Below are 8785 nucleotides of genomic sequence, written 5' to 3' on the forward strand. Positions count from 1 at the left end.
CCAAATCATCCCACCCTCACCCTCTCCCATAGAGTCCCAAAGACTGTTCTATACATCTGTGTCTCTTTTGCTGTCTCGTATACAGGGTTATCATTTGCATCTTTCTAAATTCCATATATATGTTTTAGTATACTGTATTGGTGTTTTTCTTTCTGGCTTACTTCACTCTGTATAATAGGCTCCAGTTTCATCCACCTCATTAGAACTGATTCAAATGTATTCTTTTTAATGGCTGAATAATACTCCATTGTGTATATGTACCAAAGCTTTCTTATCCATTCATCTGCAGATGGACATCTAGGTTGCTTCCATGTCCTGGCTATTATAAACAGTGCTGCAATGAACATTGGGGTACACGTGTCTCTTTCAATTCTGGTTTCCTCGGTGTGTATGCCCAGGAGTGCGATTGCTGGATCATATGGCAGGTCTATTTCCAGTTTTTTGAGGAATCTCCACACTGTTCTCCATAGTGGCTGTACTAGTTTGCATTCCCACCAACAGTGTAAGAGGGTTCCTTTCTCTCCACATCCTCTCCAGCATTTATTGCATGTAGACTTTTGGATAGCAGCCATTCTGACTGGTGTGAAATGGTATCTCATTGTGGTTTTGATTTGCATCTCTCTGATTATGAGGGATGTTGAGCATTTCTTCATGTGTTTGTTAGCCATCTTTATGTCTTCTTTGGAGAAATGTCTGTTTAGTTCTTTGGCCCATTTTTTGATTGGGTCATTTATTTTTCTGGAATTGAGCTGCAGGAGCTGCTTGTATATTTTGGAGATTAATCCTTTATCCGTTGCTTCATTTGCTATTATTTTCTCCCATTCTGAAGGCTGTCTTTTCACCTTACTTATAGTTTCCTTTGCTGTGCAGAAGCTTTTGATTTTAATTAGGTCCCATTTGTTTATTTTTACTTTTATTTCCAATATTCTGGGAGGTGGGTCATGGAGGATCCTGCTGTGATTTATGTCGGAGAGTGTTTTGCCTACGTTCTCCTCTAGGAGTTTTATAGTTTCTGGTCTTAAATTTAGCTCTCTAATCCATTTTGAGTTTATTTTGGTGTATGGTGTTAGGAAGTGTTCTAGTTTCATTCTTTTACAAGTGGCTGACCAGTTTTCCCAGCACCACTTGTTAAAGAGACTGTCTTTTCTCCATTTGATATTCTTGCCTCCTTTGTCAAAGATGAGGTGTCCATAGGTGTGTGGATTTATCTCTGGGCTTTCTATTTTGTTCCATTGATCTATATTTCTGTCTTTATGCCAGTACCATACTGTCTTGATGACTGTGGCTTTGTAGTAGAGCCTGAAGTCCGGCAGGTTAATTCCCCCAGTTCCATTTTTCTTCCTCAAGATTGCTTTGGCTATTCGAGGTTTTTTGTATTTCCATACAAATTGTGAGATTATTTGTTCTAGCTCTGTGAAAAATATTGTTGGTAGCTTGATAGGGATTGCATTGAATGTATAAATTACTTTGGGTAGTATACTCATTTTTACAATATTTATTCTTCCAATCCATGAACATGGTATATTTCTCCATCTATTAGTGTCCTCTTTGATTGCTTTCAGTAGTGTTTTATAGTTTTCTATGTACAAGTCTTTTGTTTCCTTAGGTAGATATATTCCTAAGTATTTAATTCTTTTCGTTGCAACAGTGAATGGAATAGTTTCCTTAATTTCTCTTTCTATTTTCTCATTATTAGTGTATAGGAATGCAAGGGATTTCTGTGTGTTGATTTTATATCCTGCAACGTTACTGTAATCATTGATTAGCTCTAGTGGTTTTCTGTGTAGAGGATCATGTCATCAGCGAACAGTGAAAGTTTTACTTCTTCTTTTCCAATTTGTATTCCTTTTATGTCTTTTTCTGCTCTGATTGCTGTAGCCAAAACTTCCAGAACTATGTTGAATAGTAGTGGTGAGAGTGGGCACCCTTGTCTTGTTCCTGACTTTAGGGGAAATGCTTTCAGTTTTTCACCGTTGAGGATAATGTTTGCTGTGGGTTTGTCATATATAGCTTTTATTATGTTGAGGTATGTCCCTTCTATTCCCATCTTCTGGAGGGTTTTTATCATAAATGGATGTTGAATTTTATCGAAGGCTTTCTCTGCATCTATTGAGATAATCATATGATTTTTATTTTTCAGTTTGTTAATGTGGTGTATTACGTTGACTGATTTGCGGATATTGAAGAATCCTTGCATTCCTGGGATAAAGCCCACTTGGTCATGATGTATGATCTTCTTAATATGCTGTTGGATTCTGATTGCTAGAATTTTGTTAAGGATTTTTGCATCTATATTCATCAGTGATATTGGCCTGTAGTTTTCTTTTTTTGTGGGGTCTTTACCAGGTTTTGGGATTAGGGTGATGGTGGCCTCATAGAATGAGTTTGGAAGTTTCCCTTCCTCAGCAATTTTCTGAAACTCTCATGATCAGCTAAGGAAAACTAGAATCATACCATTGCAATCTTTGACTTTTGCACCCAACTCCCCTCCCCCCCATATAAATATGAAGAGAAAAAATAGACAATGCTATGACTGTATCAGTTAACACTATGGTACAATTAGCTATTCATGCAGATTTGCATCACTATTCTAGGAAAAGAGCTATACAATTAAGAGGGGTTGAAAGAATGGGAACTAATTTTCCCTACCCCCTTAAGTCATAAAGCTATAAAACTGATAGCATCATCAATGTTTCCAAGGATTCTCATTGCCCAACGTTTATGGGAACTATGCAGTTGATTATTTTCATGTAAACCATCCATTCATATATCTGACAATCACTCCTTCCCCCTGAACCCTCCAACGCTGCTGCTGCTGCTGCTAAATCACTTCAGTCGTCTCCGACTCTGTGTGACCCCATAGACGGAAGTCCACCAGGCTCCCCCATCCCTGGGATTCTCCAGGCAAGAACAGAGGAGTGGGTTGCCATTTCCCTCTCCAATGTGTGAAAGTGAAAAGTGAAAGTGAAATCACTCAGTTGTGTCCGACCCTTAGCGACCCCACGGACTGCAGCCTACCAGGCTCCTCCATCCATGGGATTTTCTAGGCAATAGTACTGGAGTGGCTTGCCATTGCCTTCTCTGGAACCCTCCAATACCCATCACCAATTCACATTTGACATTTAAACTGTTTTTCTTAAAAAACAAAAACAAAAAAACCCTCCTGAATAAGGTTTCCTGATGAAAGAAGTTGGCACTCTGTCACTAAAATATATTCCATATTAAAAATATCTGAAGGAAAACTGGAAGCTCTTCTATTGTCTACAGAGGCACCATGCTACACATCCCTCTTGATTATAGATACCATCTTGAAACTTTCTCCTACATTACAGTTCAGTCAGTGTTAGAGACTACTGTTATATTTAAGGCACTTCATTCTGAATGGATATGCTTTATGCCACTTGCTATTCAATCGTAGGTTGCTACTGAGAAATTCCATTCGACAGCCTGCCTCTTAACACCATATGTCATCTGTATAAAACATCTAGGCCTGATAGAATACGTGTAACACTACTGTTATTGCATAGGACTATACAAGTAGATAATGCACTGAAACTAACTTTACAACATTGCTCTTTGTTAAAACATTGTTATCAAGTAACAGTAATCAGCCAATATAGTATTTCTCTCTTTAAAAAAACTCAGGTTTGCTGAAATAAACCCCAATTTAAATGACCATAACAGGCATATTAACGCTATGGTTATCATTCTCCAAGAATATTGCTAGTTTTATATCACTAAAAATGTAAGTTGTTTCTCTTTTGAAAGCCAGTTTTAGCCTATTCATACTACACCTTACATGTGTGGAAAAACAGTTCTGAGTGAGATTGTAATATACAAAATATTCAAAAAACTCTCTTTAAATGCGAGACCTTGCATGAAAGTTTTCTTTCATGTGTGTACAAATAATGTGGAGAACCACTAGTGAGTTGTAAAAATATTGAAAACTTGCCATTTTAAGATGCATTTTCTTACAAATTAATACAAACATAATGAAAATAACAATGATAATAAAGAATCTGTACAAATGAAATGAACAGTAAAACATAATTTAAAAATAAAAATAGTAAAGCCAATTAGAAATGTGCCCAGTTTGGTTTTCTTATCAAAAGTGAAATTGAGAAAAGAAAAGAAAACAAATTTCAGTGCTCCTCAATATTTTGCTTTGAGAGGACATTAATGTCCATTTCAAAATAAAATATCAGTTCAGTTCAGTTCAGTCACTCATTCGTGTCCGACTCTCCGCGACCCCATGATTCACAGCACGCCAGGCCTCCCTGTCCAACACCAGCTCCCAGAGTACACTCAAACCCACATCCACAGAGTCGGTGATGCCATCCAGCCATCTCATTCTCGGTCGTCCCCTTCTCCTCCCGCCCCCAAACTTTCCCAGCATCAGAGTCTTTTCCAGTGAGTCAACTTGTCGCATGAGGTGGCCAAAGTATTGCAGTTTCAGCTTTAGCATCAGTCCCTCCAATGAACATCCAGGATTGATCTCCTTTAGAATGGACTGGTTGGATCTCCTTGCAGTACAAGGGACTCTCAAGAGTCTTCTCCAGCACCACAGTTCAAAAGCATCGATTCTTCGGCGATCAGCTTTCTTCACAGTCCAACTCTCACATCCATACATGACCATGGGAAAAACCATTGCCTTGACTAGACAGACCTTGGTTGGCAAAGTAATGTCTCTGCTTTTTAATATACTATCAAGGTTGGTCATAACTTTCCTTCCAAGGAGCAAGCGTCTTTTAATTTCATGGCTGCAATCAGCATCTGCAATGATTTTGGAGCCCAAAAAAACAAAGTCTGACACTGTTTCCACTGTTTTTCCATCTATTTCCCATGAAGTGATGGGACCAGATGCCATGATCTTTGTTTTCTGAATGTTGAGCTTCAAGCCAACCTTTTCACTCTCCTCTTTCACTTTCATCAAGAGGCTTTTGAGTTCCTCTTCACTTTCTGCCATAAGGGTAGTGTCATCTGCATATCTGAGGTTATTGATATTTCTCCCAGCAATCTTGATTCCAGCTTGTGCTTATTCCAGCCCAGCGTTCCTCATGATGTACTCTGCATATAAGTTAAATAAGCAAGGTGACAATATACAACCTTGACGTACAACTTTTCCTATTTGGAACCAGTCTGTTGTTCCATGTCCAGTTCTAACTGTTGCTTCCTGACCTGCATACAGGTTTCTCAAGAGGCAGGTCAGGTGGTCTGGGATTCCCATCTCTTTCAGAATGTTCCACAGTTTATTGGGATCCACACAGTCAAAGGCTTTGGCATAGTCAATGAAGCAGAAATAGATGTTTTTCTGAAACTCTCTTGCTTTCTCCATGATCCAGCGGATGTTGGCAATTTGATCTCTGGTGCCTCTGCCTTTTCTAAAACCTGCTTGAACATCTGGGAGTTCACGGTTTACATATTGCTGAAGCCTGGCTTGGAGAATTTTGAGCATGACCTTACTAGCGTGTGAGATGAGTGCAATTGTGCGGTAGTTTGAGTATTCTTTGGCATTGCCTTTCTTTGGGATTGGAATGAAGACTGACCTCTTCCAGTCCTGTGGCCACTGCTGAGTTTTCCAAATCTGCTGGCATATTGAGTGCAGCACTTTCACAGCATCATCTTTCAAGACTTGAAATAGCTCAACTGGAATTCCATCACCTCCACTAGCTTTGTTAGTAGTGATGCTTTCTAAGGCCCACTTGACTTCACATTCCAAGATGTCTGGCTCTAGGTCAGTGATCACGTTATCGTGACTATCTTGGTCGTGAAGATCTTTTTTGTACAATTCTTCTGTGTATTCCTGCCACCTCTTCTTAATATCTTCTGCTTCTGTTAGGTCCATACCATTTCTGTCCTTTATCGAGCCCATCTTTGAATGAAATGTTCCCTTGGAATCTCTAATTTTCTTGAAGAGGTCTCTTGTTTTTCCTATTCTGTTGTTTTTCTCTATTTCTTTGCATTGATCACTGAGGGAGTCTTTAAAATAAAATATATGTCATGAAAAATTGAATCACATTCATTGATGAGGAAAACTGAGCAAGATGAGACTCCATGTTTCAGAGCCTTGGTCTCTATCTCCTTTCAATTCAGTTGCACCTAAGGTATTGGGTGTTTTCTAACCAGACAATCCACGTGAAAATGGCTGCTTTTTTTTTTTCTTTTACAAAACAGGGTATTTCTTTAAAGAATTTGCAGTATAAAGACTAAATGATGTTAAAAGGGTACTGTATCTTTAAGGCAGTACCAATGAATCAATACATTTACAAAATGGAAAAAGGTTAGTATGGATTCCTTTTTTCTTCTTTTTTTCCCCTACCCCTCTCCTCTCTGTCTCTCTCTCTCTCCCTTTCTTGCGCTCTCTTTTTTGGTTGCTTTACATTCTTTCAATTAAACTTTACATTTCATTTCCAAGGAAGTTGCAGGCATACAGATAGCAAACCAAGTTTCCCTGAATAAAAACAGACAGACATTTTTCTGACGCAAAAATCCTCTTGCTCTGAAAGCTAAAGTCTGGGTGTATTCAGTTCACAGATACTGTACACTACCGTACAATACTTTGGAGGCATTCGTAGTTGTAAAATAAAATATACAAGTCTGTTTCACAAAATTCTAAAAATAAAATATATCCTGGGCTATTGATAAAGCATTAAAAAAATTTTTTTTTCTCATATTAAAAGAAAATGATCAAGAAAACCCCTTTCAGGTAAATTATTAAATCTGCTGATCAAGAAAGGAAGCAGTCTGTGAGAAAGCAGAGCAGGGAGAATTCGCTAGCAAGCGTGCTCGGTTTCACCACGCTCAAACTGCTCCTTAGGCTGCTGGTTTTGGATGCTCCGGGGGACACCGAGGAAAGAAGTGGATCAGTTATGCCAACAGGAGAAAGGGTATCGTCCATGCGGTTGTCTTCCAGTTTGGACCCCATTTTCGTGGGGACGTTGAAGGTTTGGCTGCTTTCGGTCCCAGCTCCGAGGCTGCTGTTGAAAGTGATGGTGCTGTCTGTGAGATCCAGGGTTGTCGTACACGTGAGGTCTGCGTGATGCTGGAGGAGGTCTTGGTTGCAGTTCTCCAGAGCAGCTTCCTGCTTGATGATTCGACTCACCAAATCTGGAGGGCAGAGACCCGTGGAGGGGATAAGGGAAAGTCCGTGAGCTCGAGCCTGCATTTCAAGTTCCTGTATTCTGAGTAACAAGTGCCAGTTGGCATGCTCCGGCTTCTTCTGTCTGTTTTCAAGCTCCTTCGCACGCTGCCGTTCCCGTTGCAACTTTCGGATATAGTCCACGGATGCGATCAAAATGGTTCCCTTGTTCCAGCGCATGTATGGATCATTTGACTTGGGAATCAAAGTACCTAGTTCCTTAATGCGGTCATTTATGTTAAATCTTCTTTTTCGTTCAATCAACTTGTGATTGTCCTTTTTTTTTGTCTCTCTTTGGCCAATGCTCTCTCTTCAGACTCTGTGAGCTCCCTTTTTATGTTGGGAAGGTTGGCTGGGCAGAAGTTACTGATGGTGAGGCCTGGGCGGGGGTGGGGGGGTGGGGTGGGGGTGGGCAGGCCTTGATTTCCATAAAGGTCAATCAAGTTTCCAGAGACAGGTAACGTATTTGCCATTTGCAAGGCAGGATCCATCAAGCCCAGGATTTCTTCATTATAACTTGATTCGAGGCTAATGATGTCGTCAATTACATCATCCATCTGCATGCACGACGCTCGTGAATGTGTGTTCATACTTGGGCATTCGCTCTCCGTCCTGTTTTGCTCTTCAAACTTATAAAATCCCTCTTTTTCACAGTTGGAGTTAAGTGTAAGCGTAGCCATGGGACTGTTGGGTGGGCTGCTCCCTGGCACTGGTGGCATGACATGGTCGCCAGGCTGGTTTGAACATGGCAAGCTCAGGACTTGGTTGGCATATTTATTTGCTAAAGTGGTAGAAAGGTACTGCTTTACCTGCTGCCTTTGGGCTTGCTGTATGTGGTACTTGGTGGGGTTTTCGAGGTGGGTCTGCACCTTAAGGATTTCCATCGGCACCTGGGTGGCAGAAGGGAGTGTGGTGGGCACGTTGACGTTTATGGTTGGAGTCTGACTCACAGGCACTCTCTGTTGCATGAACTGGGCCGCCTGCAGCTTCTGCTGCTGCTCCTGCATTCCTGCTCCTGCATCTGCTCACGCATGAGTTGCTGGCGTAGCAAGATGTGTGATGTCATACTGGAGGAGCTTATGGGAGGCTTGGAGGCCCCAGGATGCTCCTCGGAACTGCTGCTCTTCAAGGGCTGACTTTTGAGTTCCTAATAGGTTTTGGGCTCTTTGTGAAACTCCTCCCCGACTTCGAAATCCGGCACGATCCCCAATTCCGATTCACTTTTCTCAAAGATCTTACACACTGAGAGGGCTTCCCCAGTGGCTCAGTGGTAAAGAATTCTCCTGCAATGAAGGAGATGTGGATTTGACCCCTGGGTCAGAAAGATTCCCTGGGGAAGGAAATGGCAACCCACTCCAGTGTTCTTGCCTGGAGAAATCCCATGCAAAGAGGAGCCTGGTGGGTTACAGTCCAAGGGGTCACAAAAGAGTTAGACAGGACTTAGAGACTAAATAGCAACAAGCTTTATATGTAGACAAAATTATGAAAGGAAGTGCAAATTGTATATTTCACAAGAAATGTAGAAGAGTGAAAAAGGAATTTTAAAAAGAGGTCAATACCGACTGGGATGTTTCTTAGAAGATATAATAATTATATGTACTATATGTTTTTATATTTCTTTCAAGTCTGTGCTATGTGACTTTGAGG

General features: G+C 40.7%; 1 pseudogene; it reads right to left on the reverse strand.

The window, feature by feature from the left end:
* Positions 1–6773: 6773 nt before the first annotated feature.
* Positions 6774–8298, reverse strand: LOC129550490 (microphthalmia-associated transcription factor pseudogene; annotated as a pseudogene).
* Between the last annotated feature and the right edge of the window lie 487 nt (positions 8299–8785).

This window comes from Moschus berezovskii, chromosome 1 (genome assembly GCF_049115385.1).
Source record: "Moschus berezovskii isolate FMDL1 chromosome 1, NW_MosBer_1.0, whole genome shotgun sequence".
Lineage (NCBI taxonomy): Eukaryota > Metazoa > Chordata > Mammalia > Artiodactyla > Moschidae > Moschus > Moschus berezovskii.